Source organism: Stigmatopora argus, chromosome 19, assembly GCF_051989625.1.
Source record: "Stigmatopora argus isolate UIUO_Sarg chromosome 19, RoL_Sarg_1.0, whole genome shotgun sequence".
NCBI classification, from domain to species: Eukaryota; Metazoa; Chordata; class Actinopteri; order Syngnathiformes; family Syngnathidae; genus Stigmatopora; species Stigmatopora argus.
In genome coordinates, this window is record NC_135405.1 from 13,447,818 (window position 1) to 13,454,051 (window position 6,234).

At 45.8% G+C, this 6,234-nt stretch overlaps 1 long non-coding RNA gene across 1 annotated transcript; it reads right to left on the reverse strand.

Moving 5' to 3' along the window:
• Positions 1–183: 183 nt before the first annotated feature.
• On the reverse strand, positions 184–4,973 carry LOC144064742 (uncharacterized). The gene is made up of 3 exons (XR_013296873.1): positions 4,740–4,973; positions 4,500–4,643; positions 184–922 (listed from the first exon to the last, which is right to left on the reverse strand). It is a non-coding gene; the product is annotated as an uncharacterized LOC144064742 (long non-coding RNA).
• Between the last annotated feature and the right edge of the window lie 1,261 nt (positions 4,974–6,234).

The window sequence follows — 6,234 nt, forward strand, 5'->3', positions numbered from 1 at the left end:
TTTAAGTAGTGGGGATAGTTTGCTTTTTCGTTTTGTACTTCTTCAACTCAAATAAATGTGAATGTTGCAAATACTTACCTGTTTTTATGTTCCTATTTGTCATCTTTCCCGATCTAGTGAAAACGTCTATAATTTTAACCACGCGAGGGCGCTGTTTACGAGAACATGTCTGCTCAAAAAGTCAAGGGTGGTCATTTTTATTTATTTATTTATTCTATTGACGCTGCTGGACGTCCTTTCTAGTTGATCTGAGAGTTGTTACATGAGTCTTTCCACTTTAAACGTCATTGGACGAAGCGACAAAGTCAAATAACAGGAGAAGTAGGGCGGCCATGTTGGTAGGGGCGACGTTCCCATTAAAGTCAATGTGTGGATATTCAAAAAAGATATAACTAGTATATTTCTCGAATAACTACTATATGTAATTGAAAGAACTTGTCAGAGTGTCATACATCAAGCGTTTGACTTTTGCAAAAACTTTACGGGGAAGAACATTTGGAAGCTAAAAGCGGAACGTCGACTTTAGCGCGCCCTTGAGGCCCCATCCGTGCCGAGGGTCTATTTTTCTAACTTAAGATCACCGGTAAATGTGTATTAATTTTTGAGCAAAGCCTCTTCAAAAAAAGGAATCGTTAAAGCGGATTAATCAAGGCCGCCCCGTTTAATGTCCCCCGTTAATTAGTTTGTCAGCAGTGTTTTAATATCGCCTAATGACTTCATATTTCACCGATGACATTAAAAGGGCGGCCTATTCAGGATGGGGCTTCTCGGCGTGGAGACGCCCTCGCCGTAGAAGACAAGGTCGCCGAGACCCGGCCTGGTGGGAGAGATGATGCATTATCGGCGGGCGTGGAGGAAATCCCGTGGAGGAAACGGACCTCGCTCCGAAACGGCGTGACGGCCTCCAGAAGATGGGAAGAGACTGGAAAAAAAGGGTTACAATTACGCTGAGAGGTGGAACGCATATTCCAAAATTCCAAAATACCACAGCGAGTGACTTTAAATACAGTTTGGACGCAAATCCATGCAAAAATGGGACAGAAAAGGCATCATAATGATATTAATTAAGCCCTAATAATCCCCGCTCACTAAAACTGAATTGAATTGAATGCCTTTATTGTCATTATACAAGTATAATGAGATTAAAAGCTTCACCATAAAGTGCACACATAAATAAGTAGTCGTAAATAGATTGATATACAGTAAAAATGAAGTGAGGTAAAAAAACACAGTCACTAAAGTAGTTAGCTATGTTGTTTACATCACCAAGCAAATGAAAATGGGCTGCATTGGGTTGCTAGCATGCTAGCTAGTATGCGCTTGTGACCGTTCTGCCATTTTGGGTGGAATAATTATGAAAGCGGTAAAAAACAACAACAACAAAAAGAGCTAGATTCATTTTCTACATGTAAAATCAACATTAGTGCAGAAAATACGGTCATCGGACTCTGATTTTACTCATTCATTTTAGCCTAGCTAACGGTGACTCGACTAAATAACAGCCTAATATTATCCCCGGGATTAAAAGTAAGAGTTTCTCCCCCCCCGTCCCGTCGCTCAGCACTTTTGTCCGATCTTTCCGAGCGAGAACAAAGAAAGGAGGAAGTCGTAAAGCCCCGGCTCACGGTATTGAGGACACTGCATTTTCTCTGCCATGAAAATCCGTTGTTAAACAAAATGCTCAATGGAAGCTAATGGATCCCCAACACGTCCATGCGCCGCTTCCAAAATGCTTTGTTTGGCAAATCAATTTTCCCATAACCCGGCGAGGAGAAAAGTGATGCGGATTGATCGGCGCCTGGCCCCGCCCCCCTTCGCCCCGCTTCCTTTGACTTTGGTTCCACGATATTGTTTGATGGCCACATGGATTAATTGGCGTGAAACGAAAAGCCTCAAAACAGCCGTTAATTGTCCTCGTTGTATTAAGGAAGAAAAAAAATGGCCGCCATCAAGCCCTGGGCTAGAAACGGAATGGGGGCGCCGAATCGCACTTTGGAACCCGGGTGATGGCGGCCTGATAAGATAGAGTGCATTAAAGGGCACGGCGCAAAAGTGCTGCGCTAGCATGTTAGCGCGCTGGCGAATACACAAATCATGCGGACATTTGAGCTTATTTGGATCTCGGAGCAGATGTTAGAGAGGAAATGAAAAATATTGAACAAGTCGATTGGCCAGACCTAAATGTAGACATATTTTATGAATTTACAATTAGCTTAAAGCATTTAGCAACCTCTGGCGACAAGAATCATGGTACCAACGTGCCTTTTTTTCAACGTTACGCGAGTATATTATATTTCATTACACGGCAGAATAGACGCTACACGATTGGACGACAGGGCATGGCCAATGTCGTTGTCATCAACGTCCTCCCTGGTCGTGACTCCTCCCCCAGGAGGTCCCGGAACTCAAAGGCGGCCCCCCCTGACCCGGGCCGAGATCAATAGCGCGGTTCAAAGCGGACGTCATGAGGAAACGGCGCCGATAGATCCCGCCCGTGACCGCCTCCCCGCCGCTGACGGCGTTGGATCAAGCCCGAACGTCGACGCCCACCGATCCCTCGTCAGCAATTTTGTCCCCGGACGTTGCTTTCGGGCTCAACTCGGGATTTGGAGCGGCGCTCGGAGATCTAATGTGAACTTACGAAATAAAAATACTGGCCGGCGTCTATTCTTTATCCTCGGTAACGAATTACAAATACGATTGTAGTTTCTGTGTCGCGATTTTTCTGAAAAAAATGGTTTCTGGCGGATGAATTGACATTTTTACACTTTTTCAGTGCCATTTTGGCGACATCCGATCGGTTTGAATCCACTAAATGCCATCCCTCCCACTTTAAAATAGCTCGGACGTCTATCGGTGTCAATGGCAGACAAAAGATAAATACACATACGTCGGGGGCTCCCCTTTTTAATTTGGGGCGCTTTGATAAATCAATTAATCCCCTCCCCGGTCAAGGTCTTTTTTTACAAAGCTGGTCATTAATAAAAGCAGACATTCAATTAGCAGCTCAATCTTGATTGCCACTTTTGTCATAACGCTTTCAACGTATTCTTTTTTTTGGGACTCATTTCATTAATCTAATTGTCAGCCTCACGCGAATAAGTACAAATTAGTATGATTAATCAATGGGACCCTGCCAACGGATTCAATGGGAGTCTCTTAAGGGCCAATCAGAGGACGGCGTTGAGAGGTGGGCGGAGCTCTGGGAGGAATACAAAGATACCTGATAAGAGAATTTTTCGGTTTTGAGTTTAATTTGGTCCATCTCCATTAAGTTAGCATGAAGTTGGAAATAAAGTTCCGATGAGAAAATGAAAATCACCCACCCCTCATAACGCGCAACCCCTTTCTCCCTCTTTGTAAAAGTTGCTCCGCCTCTTTAGCGACGACCTTGCGTGGCTTTCCTCGAGATTGCTCAAGAGCCCCCCCGTTGTTGTCTTTTGCGCGTCTTTAATAAAAGAAGCTTTGGCGCTAATGGCGCTCAGTTCCGCTAATTAGCCGCAGTTAATACCTTTTCAACTCATTAAGTGGTCGCCGCCGTCTGCGCTGCTGATTGGCGGGAAGATTGAAGGTCGCGTTTGTTGTCCGCTTTTCACTCTTTGCCGCTTTTTGCGCGTTGCACTTTAAGAGGCCCTTTTAACGAGGATAGCGAGAATGGCGCAAATGTCACGCGCTGCGGCGTCATTCGTCAACGCCGTCGACACCGGCAAATTGACATTTGTTTACGAAGGAATCAAATGGCGAAATTCTTGTTTGGGGGAAAACATGACTTATTTTATAATTTCCAAACAAAAACCTAAAATAGCAAATATGTCAATGTGTTCTTTTTAATTAACCCAGTTATTAATATACAGTAAATCACTATCAAATCAATGAATGGCGTCGACCCCGTTAGTTCATAACTAATCATAACAGCCAAAACTAGCATTAACAGCGCATTGTACAAAAATATGTGTCGCGAGGCCCCGCCCGGCTCCGGCACCCCCCAGGCTGTGCCCCCAATTACCCCTCCGGCTCCACGCGCGCAACATCATTAATAAGCGCCCCTAATAATGGCGTGAGTGAGCTTTGACTAATTACGCTAATTGTATGGGAGTCATGCTCATTAAATATGAAAATTGAGTGTGGGCAAAATGAATGGTCCCCCCCATGATCCCCTCCATGTACGGGCAGGCAGGAAATAAATTAAGGGACCGTTTGTCCTGGCGCAATTAAGCGCTCGCTCGTGCGCGTTCGTTTGTTTGTTTGCTGTCGCCGGGCAGATTTTATTTTTTTTATCACGTTTGTCCGTGAAACATGGGAACGCGAAAAATTGCCTTTTTATCCCGCGGCGACCGTTCATTTTTGAAGCAGGGGCGGATATTAAGGGGGCGAGGATCCAGTTTTTAAGGGGTGCAAAGGGGGCGTGGTTGGCTAAAACTCAGGGAGACAGTCGGCCAATCGGAGCATTTCTTTCTGCCGACTCGGGATCAAACTCAAACTCAGAATACATCACATACCTTTTCCGCCCGTTGCGTCTCCGCGTCACTTCGGTCCGATCGTTGGTCCTCCCCCCGAGCGAGACCCGATGAGGTCAAGCGAGCACGGCGTGGAGGTCAAATGCTAATGAAGGCGGCGGCTGTTTTGTCTGGCGCCCAAAGTCCCTAGATTGGCCGGACAGACATCATAAATCAGACTAATCAATCACGGACGAGCGAGACCAGACGCGTTAGCTCGTTTGGCCACGGGACGTCACTTACCGGCGTTTTGCGGCCACAAATATCTCCTCTCTGCAAAAAAAGTGTAATTGAACAATAAAAATTGCAACCCCTAAATTCTGTGGAGGCCTGAAAATGTTGTAATACACACGTTGGCCATGTTTATATAGTTTGAAATGTTTTGACATTAAAACGAGACTAAAATTGCAAAAATTCTGATGCCAAAATGGAGCGACCCTTGGGGAACACCCCCAGTTAGCATATCCACCCACTTAGCATCCCAGTTACCAAAAAGGTATTTCCCGACGTCGCTGCACTCCCGGCTGTCACCTACAGAGGCCGCTGTCCCCCTTGGTTACACCTGTCCATCACACGTCAGGGAAAAGCCAGGCAGCCACCTTTCCCTGCCCTTGAGCCTGGAAAACACACAGAAAAAAAAGAGTAGAATCAGCATGTATGTAGCATGAATGCAAAAGCCATAAATCACCAGATCCGCAGGCATATTGACGGTGACCTATCTTCTCCGCTCACGTCCAACTGGTCACATCGTGGGCGACGACGCCACTCCGGGTAAGCCTGACTGACACTTTACAACCGCTGAATAATGGACAAAAAGGAGGGAGGGATACGGGGGAGGGATGACATCCTCACCCGTCCCTCTTTGACGGCGCAAGGTTGTTGTTTGATCGCTAATTTTTCTTTTTTTTGGAGTGGGGTCAATGTCCAGACAAGTGAAAAGTCAACTTTCAGGTGACATCACGCGGGAAATTCAGCTCTTTTCGTTATTTTTAGGAGTATCTCGACGTTACGAGCAAATTTGGCGTCTAAACAACAGATTCCGCTCCGTCCCCTTTAAGGCAGGCCTTTCTTTCACCATCTTTTATGCAAATCCATGCGGAAGAAAAGTCCACAAATGGAACACGGCGCTTTCTCCCCAGCGAGATCACGTTCGGTTCACGTACATTTTTTTTTTCTCGACGGCAACGGCGATGTCACTTTTTTTTTCTGTGCCAGCGAATCCCGAGGGGACCCCCGTGGCCCGCTTCCCGAGCCCCGCCCCCTCCGTCCTTTTCAAAAGGTGCCGGCGTCACATTTGTAAAAACATTGAATTCCTTCCTCACCAGAGATTTTCTTCCGCTCGTAAACGAGGCAAAGCGAGCCCTCGTGCGTGATAACGCAAATAGAAACAGGCGTCTTTCTTTCTTCTTCTTCTACAGCCAATTAATTGTAATTGTCATCCGCCGTGAAATTCTCCGTTTTAAGGCTTTGCCTAAAAGCCCGGAAAAAAAGTCATTTGGACGGCTTGTCCCCCGCCAACCGTCGACTTCCATCGGACGCATTTGGAGCTCTCATAAAAGGCAATGTTTTTATTTTCCAAATCATTTGGAACTTTGCCTTTTTGGGCTTGGCTTCCTACCAAATTTAGGACCTTCAAGAAAACTTTAGGGGCTGGATTTAAAAAAAAGGCCAAAGGTCAAGGCTTAAAATGGCTAAATTCCACAGAAAAACAAAATAATTTCTTGTCTTTTCAGGCATT